General features: G+C 37.3%; 1 protein-coding gene and 1 pseudogene across 1 annotated transcript in view; one reads left to right on the forward strand and one right to left on the reverse strand.

Moving 5' to 3' along the window:
- Positions 1–27,648, forward strand: part of GUCY1A2 (guanylate cyclase 1 soluble subunit alpha 2) — a 319,325-nt gene that overhangs the window by 86,949 nt on the left and 204,728 nt on the right. The window lies entirely within an intron of this gene.
- LOC112925866 (protein dpy-30 homolog pseudogene) overlaps positions 4,041–27,648 on the reverse strand; it is a 71,220-nt pseudogene continuing 47,612 nt past the window's right edge.

Genomic DNA, 27,648 nt, shown 5'->3' on the forward strand with positions numbered 1-27,648 from the left:
TATTTCATAGATTTTACTTGTCTGTCAGTTTTTTTCATCTGTAATTAAATACTTTAAAATTTTATTTTATTGTCATAAGAGCATTTAACATAAGATGTACTCTCTAAGAGATTTTTAAGTGTATGATACACTATTGTTAACCACAGGTCAATATTGTGCAGTAGATCTCTAGGACTTATTCCTCCTGCATTACTGAAGCTTTATTCCCATGGCTGTCTCCTCCCCCCTTTATTTTCTTTAAGATTTTATTTATTTATTAATTAGAGACACACAGAGAGAGAGGCAGAAACACAGGTAGAGACACAGGCAGAGGGAGAAGCAGGCTCCATGCAGGGAGCTTGACATGGGACTTGACCCTGGGTCTCCAGGATAATGCCCCAGGCTGAAGGCAGTGCTAAACTGCTGAGCCACCTGGGATGCCTTGGCTGTGTCTTTTTAAACTTGAACCCATATTACTAAATTACAGAAGAGGAAGAATAGCTTTATCTATATGAGAAAAAGGATTCCAGTGTTCTGTTCCTGATAAGAATCATTGGACACTATAAAAATGTGTTTGATTTTCTTAAAGAACATTATCCTGAAGACTTTACATTTAGTTTGGTCTCTTTGCCCAGACATCTCTTTGAAGAGAACTGCTGTTCTGCAGTGTGACCTCGTGAGTACTGCCAATATTCAATTTATATGGCTGCTTCTCACCGCTATCATATAACAATTTAAAGCAATTTAATTTAAAAAATGTGTGTTGAGCGTCTTCTTAAAGTCTAAATATAGAGTTTATGTACATCTGCTTTGTTTCCCTTAACCACTAATTTGATAACTCCAAGGAGAAGAAATTATTAAGTGGGTCTGGTATGAAATGTTTTTTATAATTTGAACAAGGGTCTGATCTCATGTTTCCTGGAGCAAAAAATTTCTCACAAATTTTGAAATGCTTTTGTTATGTGTACAAAAATTGACTCTATTTTATTATTTTGCTGTTTTTACCCTAATTATTCTTCAGTCATAATGCCCTAAATACATTTATTTTTATCTATTATAGTATCAAAGGTATGAGGATTTTGTGGGTTAACTTTTGGTTATATTCCCTTCACTCTCTATCTTAACAGTAATTGCTATCACCAAAATTGATGGTTTATTTCAAATTGTTAAGTTTATTTTATTTGAGATACTCCATTCCCCAATTTGATCTATCTCCTTTTTCATTATTTGTGTTCTGTATTTGTGTTGGTTTTCTTGGTTTACCATAGCTGGGTTAACTATGACACTATTTTACATATTGTAAGTTTGAGTCTCTTTTTCAAAAGCACACTTTATGATTAAGAAGAAGCCTTATAGTATTGATCACACAGATGCCAAAAAGTCACTTATTAGTTGGACTATTGATTTATTTATGAACTATTATTTGTGATAATGTAGAAGATATTCTTCTTCGTTTTTAGTATAAAAAGTCAAAAATTATTCACCTTGTAAAAACTAGGGTAGAACATTATCTATTTATTTTTTCCACTAGAATTAATCAAACATTAAAAGAATATATTTTTATTTACTTAAAGTGAGGCCTAGAGCTCCTATACCTTTTATTCTTTTGGAACTAAGGGTAATTTACAGTGGGTCTCATACCACTCAGTATAGAATTGGCTCACCGTAGGAGAGACAAGAATGTACTCTAAAATTCTATCACTGATAGTGCAGATATGACACAAGTTTTGTATAGCAGTTATTGTGAGAGAGAACATAGTAGGGGGAGTAGCAGAGGGAGAGGGAGAAGCAGACTCCCCACTGAGCAGGAGCCTAATACAGGGCTCCATCCCAGGACCCTGAAATCATGACCTGAGCTGAAGGCAAATGCTTAACTGACTAAGCCACCTAGACACCCCAGTTATTGTGAAGGATAATGAAATTAATTGAAGTTTAAAACTAATATGAAGTTCTTTAAAATTAGTGACCTCCAGTTTCTGGTCAAAAATCTTACTATATGGAAAAAAAAACACAACATGATCTTTGCGACTAAACCTTTTAAAAATTTCTTCAGGATTTTAATGTACTTTGGGAAAACAGCTCGTAATAGCCTGATGGGTTACCATCATAGTTCCTTGCTACCCTTTTGAGGACGAGGATTATGATGGCAGCAATAATGTGACATAGCGCGAGCTCACAACCAGGCCCTCTTCTCAACATTTACTGTGTATGATCCCATTTAGTTCGTATAACAACCCTGTGAGGTAGGTACAGTTACTAAGGATCACTTTATAGACAAGAAAAGTGAGGTATAAAGATTCTAAAACTTTGCTGAGGTTCTAGAGCTAGTTAGTCATTGGCAAAGCCGGTATTTGAACCCAGCAGTTGGGCTCCAGAGGCTCTACTACAATGCATGGCCTTGAATGAACTTCATCTGTGAATTCTGCTGAAGGCATATCAAATAGCAGATTTTTTTGGAGCATTTATTGCAAAAGGGATTGTTACAGGCACTTATAAGGTTCCTATTTTCATAAATCAACTTGGGAAATAAGATAAATATTTGTGAAGGTCATGATTAATACAAAAGATACAAAGAAGTTCTTGACTAACCTAATGTCAGAGTGAGCTTATAATGCTTTCTTTGAGAGAAGCTGTCTTTTTAAATATCACATTTATGTAATTCTTTTTATTGTCCTATAAGCACAACTGTAAACCATAACAAAGTAATTACATTATATTATTTTGTGGTATGAGCAAACTTTGTGCTAATTTAAGTTTCTTTCTTATCTGTTACAAAATGATACAGGAAATTCTAATACTATCTTGATGGCTTTACATGATATCCTTAAAATCTTAAGTCCATCATTCTCTCTGTATTATTACATAATTCTCCTTCATTGTCTTTAACATTTCTTTAAAAAAACAAACAAACATTTATTTATTTATTTATTTATTTATTTATTTATTTATTTATTCATGAGAGACAAACAGAGAGAAAGAGGCAAAGACATAGGCAGAGGGAGAAGCAGGCTTTTCGTAGGAGCCTGATGTGGGATTCGATCCCAGATCCCAGGATCATGACCTGAGCTTAAGGCAGCCACCCAACCACTGAGCCACACTGGTGTCCCGTCTAGCATGTTTCTATAATGGGTATTACAAATTTTGACCTCAAGTCCCTTGTCATGTTTATTTCCCACCTTCCTTTATCATTACTACCTGTACCTATTCGGTCACGGTTCAATGCAAGAACGTTCAGTGAACATTTTACTTCATTTCAAGCCCACGGGAATACACATCCCTTAAGGGAGTTCCAGCCCTTAAGGACTCTTTTATTGCCATATTATATATTTTTATTGTTATTTTGTTTTTATTGTTATATTTTATTTTTTGTTCCTGTGTTTCTTTCATTAAGTTATGAGCGTAAGAATACAAACTCTAGGGCAGCCCAGGTCGCTCAGTGGTTTAGCGCCTGCCTTCAGCCCAGGGCCTGGTCCTGGAGACCTGGGATCGAGTCCCATGTCAGGCTCCCTGCTTGGAGCCTGCTTCTCCCTCTGCCTGTGTCTCTGCCTCTCTCTCTCTCTCTCTCTCTGTGTCTCTCATGAATAAATAAAATAAAAAATATTAGAAAAGAAAAGAATACAAACTCTAACTTCTTCATCTGTATTTCTTCAGTACCTTGTACAGTGCCTGGCCTAAAACAGGCATGCAATCATCGATCAAATGAATAAACTCACAGAGACTCCATCCTTTATTAGGAGGGCACACGTAAAACCATATCATGAATAAACCTCAGTTCAAATTTTTCTTTCACTTGAGCGTTTTAAAGAGGGCAGGTATGTGTTAGCATTATTTTGTCGTGGAAGAAATGAGGGGCACATGATAGAAATGACTTACCATATGCTCTGGTAATCTTGGAATCATTTCCATGAGGAAGGCTGCCTGTGCCAAAGCTAATCGTTCAGGGTGTGAAGGGCATAGCACTTTTTGAACTTTTATAGGACAAATAATTTTTTTTTTTGGAGTTGCTGTGTGCCTGATGACAAGATTCTCACTGGAAAAAGAAATGAACTGCTTTCTTAAATTCAGTAACTGCATTCTTGAGAACGTCCTTTTCCCAGTTGCCAGCTTGTGCTCAATGTTAAGGACACGGTGATGAAGAAGCCGTCTGTTGTTAATGAATTTCCATCCTGGAGAAGGGAAAGACCAAATACATTGTGGTAAATGTACGTTGTGGTAGTCCTTAATGAAAGGGGTTTGTTAGTCTGACTTGTCACAAACAGTTACTGTTAGTCTGACTTGTCACAAACAGTTACTGTTTGTGGTGCTACTATGAGTAAAGCCTTGGACTAGATGCTTTATCTCTGTGGTTTCATTTAATTGTTCCAACAGCCCTACAAGGTCAAACCACTATTCCCATTTTACAGATAAGAAAATAGATCATGTGAATATTATTTTGTGAGATCATTGAAGACTGCACAATATGTTCTTTATAGAAAAATTGGAGAAGGAAATTGGAAATACAAGAAGGATGTGCTAATACTAGTCAAGGAGGAGTCCTGGAGGATTTATATTCTTGGGGCACCTGGGTGGCTCAGTCAGTTAAGTGTCTGACTCTTGGCTTCAACTCAGATCGTGATCTCATGGGTCATGAAATTGAGCCCCACATTGGGCTCTGCACTTAGCCAGGAGTCTGCTTGAAGTTTCTATCCCTCTGCCCCTTCTCCCACTTGTGCATGCTCTCTTTCTTTCTAAAATAAGTAAATAAATAAATCTTTAAAAAAAGAAAGAATATTCTTAATAAAAGAGTGGCAATTTTACACCAGAATTCCTCTAGTCTTTTAATCATCTTCAAAGCCATGTTTGAATCACATTTTGTCTTGAGGAACACATTTCTGGCACAAATTCCTGGGAATATGAAGAAAGGCCCTCATAGAATGTTCCAGTTGGCTGGAAGTATGGAAACATCTGAGGGATTTTTCTCGTCAGGTCCAGAAGGAACAGAAATCATAGTGCAAGTTCTGGACTTGGAGCATTTCAGGATATGGGAAATTGAGTTCAGTGAACATGGAAATAATGATGAGAAATCCATAAACAAGATTTAAAAATAGGTGACTTCCATGCCCCATCCTTGGCTTTTCCCATGGTGTCACCTAATTACATTACATGGCACATGGACTGCATTAGACAGGGTGAATTGCCATTGGCCTTATAATCTGACACATTTCACTGGCTTTAGGACATATTACATGCATTGAATTGACGATAAAATATGAAAGAAAATAAAAACGAGGGTCATCATAGGACTCTGAATATAATGCAAATTTCAGAGAAAGTAGAGGCTCCATAGCTTTTTATTACTAGGATGTCCTTGCTTTCAGTATTTGATGAAGCACTGAAGTGTCATTATTTGAGTGTAATTGCAGTAAGGACAGTCTAAATAAGGGAACTCATGAAATAGAGATATTTTTTAAAAAGAAATACAATTTTCTTACACTCAACTTTATTCAGTGTTGTGAAAGAAACCTGTGGGTTGATATTCTGCTACTTACTTGAACTGTTAACAAAATGTTAGTGAGAAGCAGCTTGTAGGCCTTGCTGTAGTGGCTATAGAAGAGTCCTGAGTAATTACATCCTACAAATGGCAAATAATTGGAAATGGTTAAGCCAATAAACATGGTTGAGTCTCTTTTAATAGATTAAAATTGCCCTGAAATAGCAATCTTGCTTACACTTTTGATGAGATTTAATAAATTTACACTTCACCCACATTGATATATTATACGTTTTGAATTGATGGAATGTGATTTAATGACTTTTTCATTCATTTCCAGTGATAGAAGTATAACATTTAAGTCTGTACTTTTGCATGCTAATTAATTCCGTTCCACTCTAATGCTGGGTACATCTGTCTGCCTTGAGTGTGTCTTCTCATCCTGGGTACATATGGACAGCCAGACCTATTCCCAGGTTACTGATTGGAAGATTGTGAAAGTACTGTAAGTCATTTTTGGGGCGTGACTAAGAATTGTAGAATCACATGTGATATGGTTTTAAGAGGTTGCATTCTCCTGCCTGCTTCACCAATGGGCAGGCTGTCATTTTGTCACTCGGTCCTGAAACAAATGCATAGTCTGGATGTAGTCTGGCCTGGAAGTGTTGAGAATGCTTAGCCTGGAAACCAGGCCTTTTCCATTAATGCACCTAGTGTTTCCTTCTCAAACCCGTCCCCAGAAACATACGCTTTGGTCTCCTGTTGGATTGGTAGTCAATGTCCATGCCTGAATCATATTTTTTTTATAAATTTATTTTTTATTGGTGTTCAATTTTCCAACATATAGAATAACACCCAGTGCTCTCATCCCGTCAAATGCCCACCTCAGTGCCCATCACTCAGTCACCCCCACCCCCCGCCCACCTCCCCTTCCACCACCCCTAGTTCGTTTCCCAGAGTTAGGAGTCTTTCATGTTCTGTCTCCCTTTCTGATATTTCCCACTCATTTTTTCTCCTTTCCCCTTTATTCCCTTTCACTATTTTTTATATTCCCCAAATGAATGAGACCATATAATGTTTGTCCTTCTCTGATTGACTTATTTCACTCAGCATGATACCCTCCAGTTCCATCTACATCGAAGCAAATGGTGGGTATTTATCATTTCTAATGGCTGACTAATATTCTATTGTCATTTTGAAGTAAACTTTTGAATTGGGTCTTCTATTTGCCTTTGAATTTTATCTTTGCATAATTATCACTGTTAGATCTTCTAAATTAGCTAAAACTAATTTAGCTTATTGCTCTAGCTATTGGAATATTTTTGAAGACTGATTCTGCCATTAGTGTATTAGAAATTCCTTCTAAGGAAATATCTTCAAGAAGGACTATCCCCCTCATGGGGCCCTTAATTCATTTAATATGCACTAAATAAACTCTGTGGGTCAAGAAGTAGTAGCTATACAAAATGTGGCTGATTCAAGAAGGGAAGGGAAAGGAAATGGGGAAAAATAAAGTAGGGAACTCCTATCAAAAACCCAGCCAGTGATGATATTGTGAAGGTTTTAACAATAATTGTTGGTATTATATACTGTTTACTTCCCATTTCCAACATGGTAGAAATTTCCATTCATATTTACATGTGCTCTCAGAGCTAATTACTAACAACAATGCATCATAATTACATGATGCATGTATTTGAAACATATGCACCATCCTTGCTATTTTTTCTTTCTACCAGGATAACAGACTTCCCTTACTTTAATTATTTATAAATATTTTTAAGGGAATTTAGTAGATGCATTTATGTGATTGTTACCATGATTGACAGTTGAAAGCTCTTTTCTGTAATTACATTAGTGATGGATTTTACAGTGTTTTTAGTTCTCTTCACAAAAGCTCATAAACTGTCATTATTAAGCAATAAATCAACCTGTTTTTCTATAGTCTCAGGTTATATACTCTTTGATTATTATTATTTTTTAGATCTCCTATAATTTAATGCCTACGGCCTTAATGTCTGTTTCTCTGGTCTCTGAAGTTTCAGGAAAAGATGCAAACAAAGAGGCTGTGTTGGATTATGCTCTACCTCTCCCAACCACATAATGATGAACTGCTAGCTGTCTTTCAATATTTGGTAGTACCCCCCACCCCTGCCCCAACGAAGCTTTTCCTGATTCAAGTAAAACTGAACAACTACTCCATCTTTAAATTCATGAAGGGCTTCCCATGTTTCTAACAGAGTACCTAGATGATACTCAATGATACTCATTAAGTATTCTTGTTGTACAGCAGAGTATAAACACTGTTGCATCTCTATTTATGCATAATTTGTCCAGTGTCACTTCATGGAGTGATGAGCCAGGCCATAGTCCTCTTTTTATGCCAGTACAAAATCCAGGATCAGGTGCATCATCAATACTCAGTAAATGTCATTGAAGAAGAATGCATGTGAGTGAATGAAATCGGCCTTTGGTCCTTCCCCTGCTCTCAGGTCTGTTCCAGAGCCCTGCCGACACGGACTTGCTCACAGTCTGCAAGTTGCTCACTGATTTTCACTCACTTTTAATTCAGTTTTACCTCATTTTCCAACAGGAGACATTTATTCTTGCTTTTTCTTAATAAATGTGAATAATAAAATGATAAATGTGAATCAAAAAGAATAAAATAATTCGTGGATGGCTTTTTTTTTTTTGTCAAGAAAGAAAAGCCTTTTTTTTTTTCTCTAAAAGATTTGCATTTGACTATAAGCTAGTCTTATGAGCCATTACCCAAAGTAAAAAAAGTGTACAGCTAGCTAGGAGGGGGATTACTACTTCTCTCTCTCATCTTCAGTAAGTATTTTTAATATAAAGGGATTTTTCAGCTTTAACGTAAACCTCTTAAACTGTAAAAAAAATAAACATGCTGTCCTCTTGTTTTAAGGAAGGGTTTTATGATTTTCAGGAGAAAATGAGGACTTCTCAGTTAGGAGTGAACAGAATAGGAGCTTGGCCCCTGGCAGAATGGATGTGATGAGAAACTGTGACCTTCTGAGGCACACATTTGCCCAAGTTGGCTGGACAGGCACTTGGCTGGGAGAAACGATCCCCAACATGTAGCAGATTTTAGCAAATAGATATAAAACTGGTATTTGCACAGCTCAGCAGCCCTGTGGTCAATAGGTGCAGCAGTCAGGCAGTGTTCAGGGAGTCATAGAGACTCAGCCTGAGGCTGTGGGGATGACCACTAGGAGAGGTTTATGAGTGACTAGTGAAAGTGTGTGCCATCTCTTCCTGCCCAAGACACTCACCAGCCATGTCTTTGAATCAACTTTACAAGAGGTAGGTAAATAGAAGGATGTGGCATAAAGAGAAAGGAAAGGAATGGATGGAGTGAAGTCCTGTTAAAGGATACCCCCCATGGGGGCCTTAATTCATTTAATATGCACTAAATAAACTCTATGGGTCAAGAAGTAGTAGCTATACAAAATGTGGCTGATTCAATTTTTACAACATTGCTATGAGGTTTGAATTTTTTTTCTTTACAAATGAGGAAATTGATGCTCAATGAACTAAAAAAATTTCCCTAGGCTTCTGAAGGCCGCAGACTGTGGAATCATGTCTTAGGGCCCCGGGGACCGAGGCCCTCCCTCATAGAATTGCAGAAGGATTTATGAGCACTAACATTTGTGAGGAATCCTTTTCTAAAATCTAAATGAGAAAGGTGCTAACAATGTATAGGCTTTCTTTTTGAGAGCCATGGAGGCAGTCAAATATAGTCATGGCTTGGAAGACTCAGAAGGACATTTCTTCATAAGATCTATCAATACCACCAGACTGCTGACAATTTCTAATTATTCAAGGTAACCAAATAGTGGTTATAGAAAAAGGACTCAAATATATTGAGAACTACTCTTGTTCTTGTGCCATTTGAAGGTAAATCCTTGTCAGGGAGAAAGAAAAAAGTATAAGGAGAAAAGTTAGGTGTAATTGATGGTGCTAAGACCAGGATTGTGTTCTACACACTGTTGCTTGTGGTATCAGGGGTTGCTATTTTAGGAAGGAATAGGGTACAGATCCCAAAGACCCCCATGAGTGTGTTTAGTAGTTTCAATGACCAGAGCAAAAGGTCTTTTAATTGAAATTTAAGGTGGCAGTAAATATGAAGCTTAGACAAGTTTTGGTAAACCACATCTCAGAAGGCATAGAAATAAAATGCCTTTGTGTAATAACTGACAGGAAAAAGTAGCAGGGAAGAAGAGTCAAGAACAATTATTATGGATTCTGAAAGATATACAGTGATACCCATTTGTTGGATAATAATAAATTGAAATAGGAAGTGTCATACGTTACAATTCCATGACTAGCATCACTGATATTACCAGCGTTGTAACTCAAAAGGTAAGCTTTTTTTTAGAAAACAGAAATAAGAGACACAGATGAACAAAGAAGTGATCTCTACGTAAACCGATGAGGCAAAACCTGCAAGCATTAGAGGTACAATTAAAAAGAGATAAACTGGAGTGACGGTTTGGTGCATGTATCCTCTAAATTGACGGTGGCTAGAAGATGTGACTGATACTTCCTTAACAGAAATTGTTAAATTACCATCCAACTAAGATCCACTAGAGGCACCTCTGTTTTGACAGTCTATTGGCAATGTGGCTGAAAGTGGAGCATATGGTGTAAATTATTTTACCTGCTTCAGTGAAAACTCTATCTTTTAGGATACTTGTATGAAAATATGGTAATGGATGGATCAGTTCTCTAGAATGTTTCTTTCTATCAAGGATGGTTGGTTATAGAAATAAAAGTGATAAGAATCTCAGAAAAACCTGATCATGTCATCCTCGAATTGATAATAGAAAGGAAAACTGGGTAGAGTAGGGAAGTGCAAGCTAAAGTTCTAGAAATTATGAAAGTATACTTTCATGAAATAAGGTTCTAAAATACTATTCAGTGGAAGAGTTTCTCTCTCTCTCTGACTCTGGCTCTCCCTCTGTCTGTCTCAAACACAAAGACACATAAGCCCCATTCTTAGTGTTTAGAAGGACTTTACTTAATGGGAATAATAAACAGTGAATAAAAAGAAAGAATGATCAAAAATCATTTGAAAAGTCCATATACACACTTTTATAGTAACTGAAGCTCATTAATTTTTAAAAAGATTTTACTTATTTATTCATGAGACAGAGAGAGAGAGAGGCAGAAGCAGAGGTAGAGGGAGAGGGAGGCTCCATGTAGGGAGCCCGATGTGGGACTCGATTCCGGGACCACAGTATCACGCCTTGGGCCAAAGGCAGGCACTAAACCGCTGAGCCACTGAAGCATCGCTCATTCATTAATTTTTCCTGTATTCATTCATAAATTATAGAGTATCTAGTATGTACCAGGCATATAAAAATTAAGATGTTCATCTTTTAAAAGTATTTGTTAAGTAATAAATTATGAATTGCTTATAATCTATTCCTTTTAGCTTCCCCAAGCTATTGTTAATTTGGGATTTAAGGAGTTAGACTAATTTAAAAACTTATATTAAAATTTATAAGTCCTAACAGTTATTAACATACTGTCTTTAAACTGAAGAATTAATAGGGAGCTTTGAATTCATTTCCTGTATTTGTATAAGGATTTGACCTTTGTCTAGAAGTGGGAATCACTGGGTTGATTTTTTAAAATTCCCCCTCAGCTTTAAAATACTTTGCATGATTTCAGTGTTTAATTTGGGCTAGATTGACCAAAATGTTAAGTGAAAGGGATAGATTTTCCCCAAACACTTAAATGGCACTAAAAGTTTTCTTTTTCCCTTTTTATGTTAAGTAATTTTTATTAAATGATATTTAATACAGATGGAAGAATATAATGTATAAGTAGCATTAATGCAAGTTATGAAAAATAAAAATAGAATAATAGCCCGTGAATTCACTCCTTAATGTGACAATTTAAATATTTCCAGTTTTCTGCTGGGCAGCTTGCTGAAGTCATTCTTTACCCCACCCTCTGATCCTACATTACTCCACCTGCTAGGAAATAATTCATCCTAGGTTCATTATTATAACTCCTCTATGTTTTTGTTTTGTTTTGTTTATAATAGCCTTGTACTAATATATATTTATAATAGATAGATCTCTAGTGTATATTGCTTCTGAGCTTTATTAGAATATAATCATATCAGAGATTTTTGAGTTAGGAATTAACTAGTTTATCTATGATTCTCTAAGGAGGAGCCAAATTGACATCTCAAACTCACTTCCATAAAAGTAACTGCTAAGAATTGAGAGACACAGTATGATCTCGGTCCAGGGCTAGATGCTTTGATTGATGACATTTAATAGAACAGCAGAATGAGATAGATAGTATTATCTCCATTTTACCAATGGGGGAATTAGAGAGTCAGTAAATTATAATATTTATTTTTATATATACTGACTGATAACTTTGCAACAATGAGATTTTTAAGGTTTAGTTTTTGCTAAACATATTTTTTCCTGTATAAAATGGATTGTGAACAGGATTGATGTAACAGCTGCTCTCATTTATGATTTATGAAGTAGTCTAAATTTAATATTTAACTTAAAAAGCAATTCGTATGTTTCACTAAGGTGTCAAATGAATCTTTTGTCTTTTAAGGTTTAATGAAAAGAGTATATCTTGTGACCAGTGTTTAGAAAGTTGATTTCAAAAACAAAATCTCAGCTTAGTGTGTTGATCTTGGTATATTTTGATCATGTTCTCTGTGTATCTTAATTTCCTGAGTGCCTTTATTCTTCTTTATGTATTTTTGCAGTGAGAATGGTGTTAACCATGATCGATTAAAAATGCTGGATATATAAAAGCTCCTCTCTTTCACATTAGGTTCCAGAAGGCTTTTTTTCTCCAGTTGGTAAGTCCAGTGTGGCTAAAGGGATTTCAGCTTGTAGTGCTCAAATGTATTTCTCACAAACATGTGTGAGATTTAAACGTAGAAATAGTATAAAACCTTAAAATCAGGCATAATCTTTTTTTTTTTTTACTTGGTTTACCTGGTTTATCTATAATGAAACTGAGTTAAAGCAAGAAGCCCTCTTTTTGGTGATCTCCAGAAGTGACCTAGAAATGCTGCAGTGGCTACTGAATCCCCAGGAAGACTATCACCTGTTTCCTTTATGTTCATGAGTAAGCATTTACCTTGCCCAGGATTAGCATAAGACCCCTATGTATGCAACATTGTAGTCACACTTTTAAAGATTTATTTATTTACTCAGAGAGAGAGAGAGAGAGAAAGAGAGAGAGATTGAGTGTGCGAGGGGGAGTGAGGTGCAGAGAGAGAACCCTCAGCCAGGCTCTGTGCCCAGTGTGGAACCCCATATGGGGCTTGACCCTGAGATCATGACCTGAGCCAGAATCAAGAGTCCAGTGCTTCACCAACTGAGCCACTCAGATTCTCCTTTTAGTCACACTTTTAAAAGGGTTTGGTTTTTTTCTTTATTCCATGACAAATTGTTGATGGCATCAACATGGCACTTTTCACATTTGTTGTGACTTCATCTAGTGGATTGCTTTCAATTTGAAAATATTATATTTACAACTAATCTTAAGTCCATTTTCAAAGAACACTATTCCTACAGGGTAGCACAGATACCTCCTGGCTTTATTACTCCCCATCCCCTGTAACATTGTTGTCATTCACTGGTCCATGTGCTATATTCAGACAATACACTTACTATTACTGTTTTGAATATAGTATGAAATCAATTAGGAACAAGAGAAATTTTTTACCTCGATTTATTCTTTCTCCCGCACTCTTACTTTCTTCATATAGATCCAAGTTTCTGACTTAATGCTATTTTGCTCCTCCATGAAGAACTTCTTTTAACATTTTCCTTTGGGGCAGGCTTGCTGGTAATGAATGCCCTGTTTTTGTTGATCTGACAAAGTGTTATGTCTCCTTTACTTTTGAAGGATTGCTGGCTATTGAATTCTAGGTTGATTTTTTTTTTATTTTGACACTAAATATTTCACCCTACTCTCTTCTTGTTGGCATTATTTGATCCAAGAAAGGTTGTTGATTTTCACTCTGTTCAGCCTTTTTTCTTGCTGGAGGATGGGATGGTTACTTCCAGACTCTTTACATTTACAAAATGGAAATCCCCTTATGACTTATTCTTTGTCCTTCAAAATACTACTTACTATTAGAAAATTCCAAACCTCATACACTAGACTTAGTTTTCTCAGATTTTCAGTGTTTAAATCTTTATTTAATCTCCCTTATATTGATTTTTCTTTTTATGAGCACTTTTAATGTTGTCACTGTATTTCCACTCCATGGACATGTCATGGCTAGGAATAGTTTCAAAATATCTCAAAATCAAACACAGAAATGACACACCAAACTGGAGATTGCAAAAACAAAACAAAACAAAACAAAACAAACAAACTGGAGATTGCTTACTACACGATAAGGCAACTAACCATGAGCCCACATGTCTCTTAGCACCATTTGCTAATGGTACCAGCATCATTCTGCAGTTAAATTTTATTTCTATAAAAATTTGCAGTAGAGTCAGTTTCCCATTAATTATGTTGATCATAGTGGAGCTGTGGATGAAGATTTGCTGAGAAGAGCTATGGGGCAGTGTGGTCTAGTAAGTTCAGAGGCATATCTCTGGAAGAAAATCTGTATAGTCACTGATGCCCTCACAGTAAGTTAAAAGCTCCTACTGTATACTTCCATAGCATTTGGTGTATATCCACTGCACTGTATTTGCTTGTTTGACCTGCCTGTCTCCTGTACCAATAGCTTTTTTGCCCATTACCTATATCTGACATGAATTGACAATTTGACAAACATGAGCACTCTTCTAGTCTTTACCCAAATTATACACGATGGGCAGTACTGAATCAGGTTAGGGCATTTTCTGTGTTGTGGCTAAGGAATATTTTGGCCCTCGAGTATAGGGTATTTTCCCTGACGGGAAATCTATTTGAAATTTAAGAATAATTTACTGGGATAAAATTCAGTATATTATTTAAATAATTAAGCCAGTCATGGGTATAAATTCACAGAGTACATTAGGTCTACACCTGTGTAGCCTCACATGGCTACTGATTTGTATTTTGAAGAGCTGTATTTTGGTGTGGGTGTATGTGTGTGCATGTGTGTGTGTTTTGTAGATGATAGAAATTGTGTTGAAACATTTGCTTTTAGATATGTTTCTATTAAAAAACACATTCCATGGCATAAGCTGAGTATCAATTTACTTCTCTAACTGTAGAATACTGTGTTTAAAGCCAACACGTTTCCCTAGGTTTGGCAAACATCTTCACAGTGGGTTTGCCAAATGCAGATAGATTGTGTCTATATGATGAGAAAATATTTGGTTGTTATGATGAATGTAATGGTAGCAGACGGTGTAGAAAGCAAGCAGACCAAGCTTCTAGATGATTGACTCTTATTCACTGCTCAGCTGGTTGCTCCAATGCTGTGCGGAGATAACTTCAGTCAAACAGGGAAATGACAGGTATCATTAGTGGGCACAGTTAACAATTTTATTTTTGCTTTTTCTTTTCAAAGGGTGGTATTTCATCTGCATCATTTTAGTATCCAGGTGTGGTGAGGGCTTGGAGAGATCATACAATCTATTCTGCTGGCAGGATTGTGCTGAGCTACTTACCAAGCCTTCACTGTGATTGAATACAGAGAATCCTGGAGTCAAACCTCACCTTATGACAGTTATCTCAAATTGAAGAGGAAAAGTTACTTCTTGAGTGTGCGGAGGTAGAAAATGCTCAAGAAGAGAGATTTACATGTTCCCTGGCCTTCATAGCTATTGATAGAGTTCAGGAGAGAATATTCTTTTAAACTCAAAGAATATCTGGGTGAGAGAAGAAAGCTTGGGTTTAATGGAAAATTTGGCCTTCACTGCACCAATGTGTTTTCAAAATGGTGGGAACAACTCACTTATTTTTAAAATATTTTTTTAAGTGGAGGACAGCATTCTAGGCTGCAAGGGCAATTGTTTTTGAGAAATTTTACCTTAGTGGGGTTTTTAAAAAATATTTTTATTTATTTACTTATGAGAGACACACAGAAAGAGGCAGAGACATAGGCAGAGGGAGAAGCAGGGTCCCTGTGGGGAGCCCGATGCGGGACTTGATCCCAGGACCCCGGGATCATACCCTGAGCCAGAGGCTCAGATAAACTGCTGAGCCAGCCAGCTGCTCCTACCTTAGTGTTTTTGAGGTGGATTTTCATTTAGAGCTCATTACAAAAAAACATGGGAGTTGATGGAGAATTTAGGTATGAATTAAGAACTTGTGAGTTAAGGTGAACTGTTGGGTATATATAAAGTGTGCAGGTAACTTATAGTATAAAACTTATATTTTTATTCTTTTCCAGCAGCTAGTTTGCTGGAGGAATAAAGAAACAAGAATAGGTACTGACTATATAGATTTCCTGTGATTTTGGATTTCTACATAGACAATAAAGCTATTACTGCTTTTAAATACATTATATAGATTGAATAATTTGAGCAACCAATCCAGTGCAAATGATGAATTGAAGTACCAGAAATATTAGAATATTTGGTTATTTTTTATCCATAATCTCAGTAACTATATAGTAAAACTTAAAATTTTATTTTAGAAACCTCTAAATTCTCAAGCTAATTTTATGTGTTTATGCGTAGCTTTTAATAGTTTGCTTTAAAATGAAAAAAGAAATGAACATCTTAATATTTTCAAAGTATAGTTCATGTTTGCAGAGATAAAAGTCTTCTTGATGGTAAACAAAAATATTAAATGCTGTGCGCACAACTTGGTATCATTTTGTGCCCTTGGGATTTTTCACATTATAATTTACATGCATAACCAATGTTTGGGCATTTAAGGGATGATGGTCAAATCTGAGGATTATCTAAATCCTGTGCTTCTAACTTCCTCTTCTGTTTATTGTTTACTTTTTTGCTAATTGGAATCTTGTCCAAGGAAGAGGGAGGGAAAAATAGATCCTGCAATAAATATTTGTCAGTTTTACGACTGATGGCTAAGTTTTGGAAAGAGAGTTGAAACCAAGTGGTTCAAGTAGGGCTTCACCCAATCTGCTCTCTAGCTTTCAGACAACTTATGGTTCTGTTTTCCTGGATAGTAAAGAATTTGCTTTTACTTTGGGCTTGGCTTCTTCTTTATAGTTTTCAGTAGAGGTGTCCGTTGTGAGATCTTGAAGCATCTTAAATATATTTTTATCTTTAGTATATATGTTGAGATTCCCCTGGGTAAACATTTTTTTTAATTGTGTGGTTTTCAGTCTGAATTCCTTTCCTGAGTATGCATTTTCCTTCTTCAAATACCTTTTCTTCTTTTCTTCCTCCCTGCCCCTCCCTCCCTCCCCCACCTCCCTCCCTCCCCCCCCTCCCTCCCTCCCCCACCTCCCTCCCTCCCCCCCTCCCCCCCTTTCCTTCTCCCCGCCCCTCTTGCTTCCTGTGACAAATCCTGTATGTCATCTCTGTGTCAGGTGTCTATGTTTATGTCTTAACAATGCATCTCCTGGAGGAAAATGTGTTTTTGTTTTTAATGGCAAACTAAGGACACAATCAGGTATCTGTCTCTGGATAGAACTAGCTGACCTGTTTTAGTGGAAAGAGAATCCTCTTTCTTCAGCTACTGCATTTGCTAGGGTAAGTTATGTTACTGCAGCAAGTATCACCCAGTATATAATAGCTTAAGAAATGTTGAATTCTTTCTCAAATAACAGTGGCTGGCCAATGTTCCAGTCAGGAGAATGGGGCTCTGCTCTTCCAGTCACTGAGGGACTCAGGCTGAGGGATGGCTTTCAGGTGTTTGCTGTATCAGCCTGCATAAGGTGGAAGAAAGCATGGAGTGTTGTGCAGGAGAGGTTTATGGAGCAGACCTGGGATAGTATACGTAAGTTATATATACATTTTTTAGTCACATATTCACACTAAGTGCAAGAAAAACAGCAATGAAATTTAGTTTTGTACCTAGAAAAAAGTAATCTATAGTTAATGGTCATGGATCACAGTCATGGATGGCCATCTTGAGCCAGAACTAATCTGTAGTTTTTACAAAGATACACTCTATTATAATTAGTTTTCAATTTAAAAACCTTAAAAAATGATTTCTGGCCTTTTAATTTCCTGTTTACAGAAAGTGCTCCTGCTCCTTATAGATTGCTTTATATATAAACTATTCAGAAGAATGCTAAATCTGTCCCTAGTCATATAGCTCAGAGAGTTATCATAATACTGTTGTTTTCCCTTTTAACTGTTACATGCATTTAAAAGTAATATTAGAGAGGCGGGGCAAGATGTTGGAAGAGTAGGGTCCTCAAGTCACCCGTCCCCACCAACTTACCTACATAACCTTCAAATCATCCTGAAAACCTATGAATTTGGTCTGAGATTTAAAGAGAGAACAGCAGGAATGCTAGTGAGAAGAGTTCGTGCTTCTATCAAGGAAGGAAGATGGGGGAAAAAAAAAGAAAGAAAGAAAAAAGCATCCAAGGGGGAGGGGCCAAGCGAGGAGCCGGGCAAAGGCCGGGGCGAGTGCCCCCAGGACAGGAAAGTCCAGGCCCGGAGAAGCAGGTGCTTCACCAATCTTCCCAGGTGGAAAGGCCTTGCAGGGAGCTCGGGCAGGATCCCAGGAGGGGCAGGGATGCCCTCAGGCTCCCCGGGGCACTAAGAGAGGACCCGGGGGAGAGCACGCCACACCCCGCGGCCGAGCTCCCTAAGGGGCTGCAGCGCCCGCCTGGCGGGGCCCCGGGAGCAGCTCCGGGCGCAGCTCCGTGGAGTGGGCTGTGCGGCCCTGGGAGCCCAATTCCAGCGGTGCGGCCCCGGAGCCCAGGGCGCTGGGGACACAGCCCAAGATCCGGCCCTCCCCCCGGGACAGACAGAGGCTGGGAGGACACAGGACAGCGAGGATGCTCCTGCCCTGGGCGGCCCCGAGCTGCCCCGAGATATGCAGATCAGCGCCTCTGCCCCCGGAGCATCTAGGCCCCTGTGGACTGAGAGCTGCGGTAGTTACTGCGGGCGCTGACACCAGAGTTGGAGAACTGGCTACTGCCACTATTGTTGTTCCTCCTGGTGTCACCTTGTACCTGGGACTGAGCAGGGGCCTCACAGGATAAACAGCTCCCACTGAGCCATGCACTTGGCAGGGGGCTGGGCAGCTCCCCCAGGTGCACACACCTGAGAATCAGCACAGCAGGCCCCTCCCCCAGAAGACCAGCTAGAAGGACAAGGGAAAAGGAAGTTATTGACCAAGCAGCACTGGAGAGTTCCAGGGGAAGTTGAGGGATTTGCAGTATATAGAATCAGAGGATACTCCCCCTTGTTTTTTTTCTTCTGTTTGTATCACACACCCCCTTTTTTTCCTTTTTTTTTCTGTCTCTTTATCCTTTTTTCAGTACAACTTGTTTTTGGCCACTCTGCACTGAGCAAAATGACTAAAGGAAAAACTCACCACAAAAGAAAGAATCAGAAACAGACCTCTCTCCCACAGATTACAAAATTTGGATTACAATTCAATGTCAGAAAGCCAGTTCAGAAGCACAATTATAAAGCTACTGGTGGCTCTAGAAAAAAGCATAAAATATTCAAGAGACTTCATGACTGTAGAATTTAGATCTAATCAGGCAGAAATTAATCAATTAAATGAGATGCAATCCATACTGGAGGTCCTAACTACGAGGGTTAACGAGGTAGAAGAATGAGTGAGTGACATAGAAGACAAGTTAATGGCGAGGAAGGAAACTTAGGAAAAAGAGAAAAACAATAAAAAGATCATGAGGATAGGTTAAGGGAAATAAATGACAGCCTGAGGAAGAAAAATCTAGGTTTAATTGGGGTTCCTGAGGGCGCCGAAAGGGACAGAGGTCCAGAAAGTGTATTTGAACAAATCATAGCTGAGAACTTCCCTAACTTGGGAAGGAAAACAGGCTTTCAGATCGAGGAGATAGAGAGATCCCCCCTTAAAATCAATAAAAACCGCTCAACACTTGGACATTTAATAGTGAAACTTGCAAATTCCAAAGATAAAGAGAGAATCCTTAAAGCAGCAAGAGACAAGAAATCCATAACCTTTATGAGGAGAAGTATTAGGATAACAGCAGACCTCTCCACAGAGACCTGGCAAGCCAGAAAGGGCTGGCAAGATATATTTAGGGTCCTAAATGAGAAGAACATGCAGCCAAGAATACTTTATCCAGTGAGGCTCTCATTCAGAATAGAAGTAGAGATAAAGAGCTTCCAAGATAGGCAGAAACTGAAAGAATAGGTGACCACCAAACCAGCTCTGCAAGAAATATTAAGGGGGACTCCGTTAGAAAAGAGGAAGTCCAAGGAAACAATCCACAAAAACAGGGACTGAATAGGTATTATTATGACACTAAATTCATATCTTTCAAAAGTAACTCTGAATGTAAATGGGCTTAAGGACCCCATCAAAAGGCTCATAGTTTTGGACTGGATAAAAAAGCAAGACCCATCTATTTGCTGTTTACAAGTGACTCATTTTAGACCTAAGGACACCTACAGCCTGAAAATAAAAGGTTGGAGAACCATTTACCATTCAAATGGTCCTCAAAAGAAAGCAGGGGTAGCCATCCTTATATCAGATAAATTAAACTTTATCCCAAAGACTGTAGTAAGAGATGAAGAGGGACACTATTTCATACTTAAAGGATCTATCCAACAAGAGGACCTAACAATCATGAATATTTATGCCCCTAATGTGGGAGATGCCAAGTATATCAATTAATAACCAAAATTAAGACATACTTAGATAATAATACAGTTATACTTGGTGACTTGAATATACCACTTTCTACAATCGAGATGTTCTAGTCACAACATCTCCAAAAAAACAAGAGCTTTAAATGATACACTGGACCAGATGGATTTCACAGATATTTACAGAACTTTACATCCAAACACAACTGAATACACATTCTTCTCAAGTGCACATGGAACTTTCTCCAGAATAGACCACATACTGAGTCACAAGTCAGGTCTTAACCGATACTAAAAGATTGGGATCATTCCCTGCATATTTTCAGACCATAATGCTTTGAAATTAGAACTAAATCACTAGAAGAAGTTTGGAAGGATTTCAAACACGTGGAGGTTAAGGACCATCCGGCTAAAAGATGAAAGGGTCAACCAGGAAATTAAGGAAGAATTAAAAAGATTCATGGAAACTAATGAGAATGAAGATACAACTGTTCAAAATCTTTGGGATGCAGCAAAAGCAGTCCTGAGGGGGAAATACATTGGTATACAAGCATCCATCCAAAAACTGGAAAGAACTCAAATACAAAAGCTAACCTTGCACGTAAAGGAGCTGGAGAAAAAACATCAAATAGATCCTACACCCAGCAGAAGAAGAGAATTAATAAAGACTTGAGCAGAAGTCAATGAAATAGAGACCAGAACAACTGTGGAACAGATTAACAAAACCTGGAGTTGGTTCTTTGAAAGAATTAGTAAGATAGATAAACCATTAGCCAACCTTATTAAAAAGAAGAGAGAAAAGACTCCAATTAGTAAACTCACAAATGAAAAAGGAGATATTACAACCAATACCAAGGAAATACAAATGATTTTAAAAACTTATTATGGGCAGCTATACGCCAATAAGTTAGGCAATCTAGAAGAAATGGACACATTTCTGGAAAACCACAAACTACCAAAACTGGAACAGGAAGAAATAGAAAACCTGAACAGGCTGATAACTAGGAAGGAAATTGAAGCAGTCATCAAAAACCTCCCAAGACACGAAAGTCCGGGGCCAGATGGCTTCCCAGGGGAATCCTATCAAACATTTAAAGAAGAAACCATACCTATTCTACTAAAGCTGTTTGGAAAGATAAAAAGAGATAGAATACTTACAAACTCGTTCTATGAGGCCAACATCACCTTAATTCCAAAACTGGACAAAGACCCCACCGAAAAGGAGAATTATAGACCAATATCCCTGATGAACATGGATGCAAAAATTCTCAACAAGATACTAGCCAGTAGGATCCAACAATACATTAAGAAGATTATTCACCATGATCAAATGGGATTTATCCCCGTGATGCAAGGCTGGTTCAACAGTCGTAAAGCAATCAATGTGATTGATCACATCAGCAAGAGAAAAAACAAGAACCTTATGATCCTCTCAATAGATGCAGATAAAGCACTTGACAAAATACAGCATCCATTCCTAATCAAAACTCTCCAGAGTGTAGGGCTAGAGGGAACATTCCTCAGCATCTTAAAAGCCATGTAACGAAAAGCCCACAGCAAATATCATTCTCAGTGGGGAAACACTGGGAGCCTTTCCCCTAAGATCAGGAACACGACAGGGATGTCCACTCTCACCAGTGCTCTTCAACATAGGACTAGAAGTCCTAGCCGCAGCAATCAGGCAACAAAAAGAAATAAAAGGCATTCAAATTGGCAAAGAAGAAGTCAAACTCTCCCTCTTTGCAGATGACATGATACTGTACATAGAAAACCCAAAAGACTCCACCCCAAGATTGCTAGAACTCATACAGCAATTCGGCAGTGTGGCAGGACACAAAATCAATGCCCAGAAATCAGTGGCATTTCTTTATACTAACAATGAGACTAAAGAAAGAGAAATTAAGGAGTGAATCCCATTTACAATTGCACCCAAAAGCATAAGATATCTAGGAATAAAGTAACCAAAGTAGTAAGGATCTATACCCTAAAAACTATAGAGCACTTCTGAAAGAAATATAGGAAGACACAAAGAGATGGAAAAATATTCCATGCTCCTGGATTGGCAGAATTAATATTGTGAATATGTCAATGTTACCCAGGGCAATTTGCACATTTAATGCAATCCCTATCAAAATACCATGGACTTTCTTCAGAGAGTTGGAACAAATAATCTTAAGATTTGTGTGGAATCAGAAAAGACCCCGAATAGCCAGGGGAATTTTAAAAAAGAAAACCATAGCTGGGGGCATCACAATGCCAGATTTCAGGTTGTACTACAAAGCTGTGATCATCAAGACAGTGTGGTACTGGCACGAAAACAGACACATAGATCATTGGAACAGAATAGAGAATCCAGAAGTGGACCCTCAACTTTAAGGTCAACTAATATTTGACAAAGCAGGAAAGACTATCCACTGGAAAAAAGACAGTCTCTTCAATAAATGGTGCTGGGAAAATTGGACATCCACATGCAGAAGAATGAAACTAGACCATTCTCTTATACCATACACAAAGATAAACTCTGCTTCGATGTGGAGGGACCTGGAGGGTATTATGCTGAGTGAAATAAGTCAATCGGAAAAGGACAAACATTATTTGGTCTCATTCATTTGGGGAATATAAAAATTAGTGAAAGGGAATAAAGGGAAAGGAGAGAAAATGAGTGAAAATATCAGTGAGGGTGACAAAACAGGACAGACACCTAACTGTGGGAAATGAACAAGGGGTAGTGGAAGGGGAAGTGGGCAGGGGGTTGGGGTGACTGGGTGATGGCATTGAGGGGGGCACTTGGCAGGATGAGCACTGAGTGTTATGCTATATGTTGGCAAATTGAACTCCAATAAAAAATTAAAAATTAATAAATAACAGTAATATTATATAAGACTGATGAATCATGGACCTCTACTTCTGAAACCAATAATACATTTTGTGTCAATTAATTGAATTTAAATACAAATTTAAAAATGTAATTGGGATTATAGTACATAGGATTCAAGTTTTTAATGTAAAACTAAAATTTTGAATTTTTTCCTAATGACAGTAAAAGTACTTGAAAATATTATTTGTTATGGCTCTTTAGATTATTATCATAAGAATGAACCATAGTTTATATAAGCCTTCTCTTTTTTATGGAGTTGAAGATATTTCTATTTTTTATTATAAATATGTCTTTGGTGAATGACTTTTTTACATAAATCCATGCCTGTATTTCTAATTATTGCCTTAGTATACTTGATGACTCAAAGAGCAGGAATATAATTAAGGTCCTTAATACATGTTAATTTGATTTTCAAAGACATTATAACAATTTAACCCCCAAATGGACCCATATAATGCACACAATTACCAGATGCCCCAACAATAGTAGTCATGGGTATTATTCCAGAGATGTAAGAACTTATGTTCATGAAAAACCTATAGAGGAGTTTTCATAGGAGCATTATTCATAATAGCTAGAAACTGGAAACACACCAGGTGTCCTTCAACAAGTGAAAGGTCAACAACCTGTGGTGTCCATATCATGGAGCACTACTCAGCAAGAAGAAGGCTGGAGCTGTATTGATACATGCAGAACTTGATGGATCTCCAGAATATTTGCTGCATGAGCAAAAGACAATCCCAAAAGATAAAATGATCCATAATTCTGATTATATACATTTTTGGAATAGAAGATACATAAAGAATGGGTTAGTAGTTTCCATGGATCAAGGATTAGGTGGGGAGACCAGCCAGGGACTGACAATCCTTGTGGAAATGGAGCTGTTCTGTGTCTTGACTGAGAGTGGATACACAAATATACACACATAATAGTAAACTAATTACACACACACACACACAATTGAGGACAAGTGAGTAAATCAGAAGATCAGTGGTAGACTGTATTAATGTCAGTACCCAGTTTAATATTGTTTGAGAGTTTTGCAAGATGTTATCATTGAGGGAACTGGACAAAGGGCATATGAAATCTATATTATTTCTTATAACTGCATATTAATCTATGGTTCTCTCAAAGTAAAAAGTTTTATTAAAAATAATAACATGTACAAATTTATCATGTAGCTTTAGTTCTTTCCATACAATAAAAGTTCTGTTGTTTGAGGTCTATAAGCTTTCCTGCACTTGTAATTACGAACTTGTTCCTTTCTCCCTCCCTGCTCTTCCTAGCTGCTGGTTAAACATTCACAATACAGGCGAGCCCTAAAGTTTCTCGCTCCCATCTTCTTTTCCTTTTTAGCATTTTTTCTAATATAATTGCAATTTCAAAAAATATTCCCTCAGCCCCTCACCCTTTTGTTTGGACATATGATCATGAATCTTTCACTGACATGTCTTTAGGGTAGCTCTGACCTCAGCCTCATTTCTAAATTTGTGTTTTTGTTTTCTTTAGATGTAGAGTCTGCAATAGCCCTGATTGTCTTGGTGCATAATGAACCATTTGTACCTTCTTATATGCTCTAGGTCAATAAGATGCTGTTAAGAGTGTTCTTTTATCAAAATAGAAACTTATTAATTCACTTTTTTTGTTTTGCAAATTGCTTTAATAGGGAGAATGGAATTAATTATATTCCTTACATTCTCACTTTCTAAGCATTTTTCTGTTATCAATTTGTGCCAACCCTTTCTTCTCATACTTTATTTATTTGGTTATTTTCATTTCTTCTTTATCACTGGCTCCCATTCCCATACTCCACATTTCACGGTCAGTTTTCTGTTTCATGTATGTATGTATTCTTCTAAAACCAGTGGTGTTTTGCGTGTGTTTCACATGTCTCATATCTCTTTAAATTACATAGTTATTTTTGGATCTCTACTATTTCATATACATTTGAGTAAATTTGTTGAGTCCTTTAAAATATTTGTCTAGAATTTTGGTTAGGATTCCACTGAATTTTTAGAGTAATTTGAAAAAAAAATTGAGTTCATCACTGTATTTAGTACATGCCTCATAAAGAAAGGTCTGAATGATATAAATTACACTTAATAATGTCTGTTTCTTTTTAACAAGGAAGCCCTAGGGTCATTTGCCTAATGTCTTTTTGATGATGCTGTTAGTATCCAAGCTTGAATTATTTTTACTGCATTTTTGGTGCATATTGCTGTACATGAACTAACATTTAGGTAATTATTATAATAGTTACACACAGGTTTCTCTTAAAATGCTGATAAATATTCCTTTATTATTTTTTATAAATTTTAATTATAGCAGTCTTTCAAAGGGATTTCAAACTCTGTACTTCTTGATATTGCTTTGATAAACTTACCTGCATGAAGATAACAACCATTGCTGTGTCTTAACTATAGCTAGAACAGTCCCAGGCAAATGGATCTTGGCTTTTTTGGACTTTTTTTTTTTGCCAGTGATGTGTGGTGGGTCTCAATTCTGTAAGTGCCGTAGACTGAATTATAACCACACCCCTCCAAATTCACATGTTGAAGACCTCCCTCCTTCCCTCTGACTGTGTTGGAGATAGAGCCCTTAAGTAGGTGATTAATGAAATCATCAGGGCGGAGTCCTGATCCTATATAACTGGTGCTGGTGTAAGAACCAGACACTAGAGCTCTCTCTGCCACATGAGCACACAGCAAGGAGGAAGCTGTCTGCAAGCAGAAAGAGAACCCTCACCACCCCTCACCAAGCACCTGACCATGCTGGCACCCTGATTTCAGACTTCTAGCCTCTAGAACTGGAAAAAGAATGAAGTTCCATTGCTTAAGCCACCCAGTCTATGGTATTTTGTTATGGTGGCTTGAGCTAACTCACTATCTGACATCAGAATGATTGCCATATTAATTAATGCTCTGGCAGATAGAGTAATGAGTCAGCTTTCCAATAGAAATCATTTTATTACAGTCTATTTTTGTTCTAGCGTGTTTAGGCATTAAAGAAAATAAACGAGCCATTGGTTATGTCTGTCCCTGTTTGCTGACTCCTAATGAACGATGTGAAATGGCAATGACATTTTCTAGCCATCTTTGTGCCTTATATCATGGTTCAGCTTTCTGCTGTAGCTGACACTCCAGCTATGAAATTATTTTGCTGACTAATTTATTTAGGTCATCTGAGACACTTGGTGTAATCTGGGCTTCTAAAGTGCAAAATAATATTGCCTATATATCTTATTTTCTCTCTCTCTCTCTCTCTCTCTTCAGAGCAGGGGCCATTTCAAGAGTCAGAGCTACCTGGAAAATTAGATAATTGCACTTACACTGCTTTCAATATCAATCAGTATTGTACATATTTTTCCTCAAGGGAGTATGTTCTAACAATCAGATGTTTTCTCATATCTATTTTTGAGACCTCATTCTCTGATTGAATATATTAAATTGATGGTAGATTTGGAATTTTAAATAAAACATGGGCTTCATCATAAGTATGGTAAAGAAATTTTGTCTTTATTTTACTTTCTTTAACACCTTTTTCCATGCTTGAAATGTGTCAGGACAATTGGTAGATAGTTATTTGTCATATATAAAACAACTTTAAAAAACTTCTTCATATCAAAATTAATCCATTTGAGAATTTGTAGGATTCTGACTTTGAAGTACTTCCCAAAGAATAATAATTAAGACAACTTCTTCAAAGAGGTCTGTGAAAACTTCTGAGTTACTGGGATAGAGATGGTTATTAATAAATTAATTGATGATTACATATTCTAAACATCTAATGAACATAATGCAATATGGAGACATTATAGGAACTTTTTTTTTTTTAAATTTTTATTTATTTATTTATGATAGTCACAGAGAGAGAGAGAGAGGGAGGCAGAGACACAGGCAGAGAGAGAAGCAGGCTCCATGCACCGGGAGCCCGATGTGGGATTCGATCCCGGGTCTCCAGGATTGTGCCCTGGGCCAAATGCAGGCGCCAAACCGCTGCGCCACCCAGGGATCCCCATTATAGGAACTTAAACACTGCCATTGTCATGGAAGGTAAGGAAAACAGGTGAGAAAACTTGTGATAAATACTTTCAGGATGTTACTCACCTTCATTTTGGATACAATGCTGGTAAAGTCCTTCAGAGAAAGCCCTCCAGAGCTTCAGTCTGCAGTGGGGAAGTGGCCATTGCTTTGCTCTGAGGACCACGTACAGGTCAAGTGGGGCATAGTTTGTTTAGCGTTTTTGTTTGTTTGATTGTTTTGAGACTATTAATACCAGTAAGTCTTGCTATTCAGTAAGCCTGATTGCTTAGAAAGAATATTAGGTTCAATAAACTATGATAGCTTTGAGTGACTCAATGTGGTGAGGAGAATAATTTTGGTTCCTTCAGTTTGTCTATGTAGTCAGTTTGTGATATAAAAAAGAGTTTTGAACCTGGGATGGAAAAATGCTTCTTATCATGTAAGAAAATGTTCTACAAAACTATTTCAATTTTATATTATTATCTGGGAATTGTGGGGTACTATGTTGTGAGTATTCTTACAAGAAGGCTTGCCAGCAATTATAGACAATTTTATCCGAGTGTGACCGTGCTATAGTTTGATGGTAAAGTAGAG

The sequence above is a fragment of the Vulpes vulpes genome, chromosome 12 (assembly GCF_048418805.1).
Source record: "Vulpes vulpes isolate BD-2025 chromosome 12, VulVul3, whole genome shotgun sequence".
Lineage (NCBI taxonomy): Eukaryota > Metazoa > Chordata > Mammalia > Carnivora > Canidae > Vulpes > Vulpes vulpes.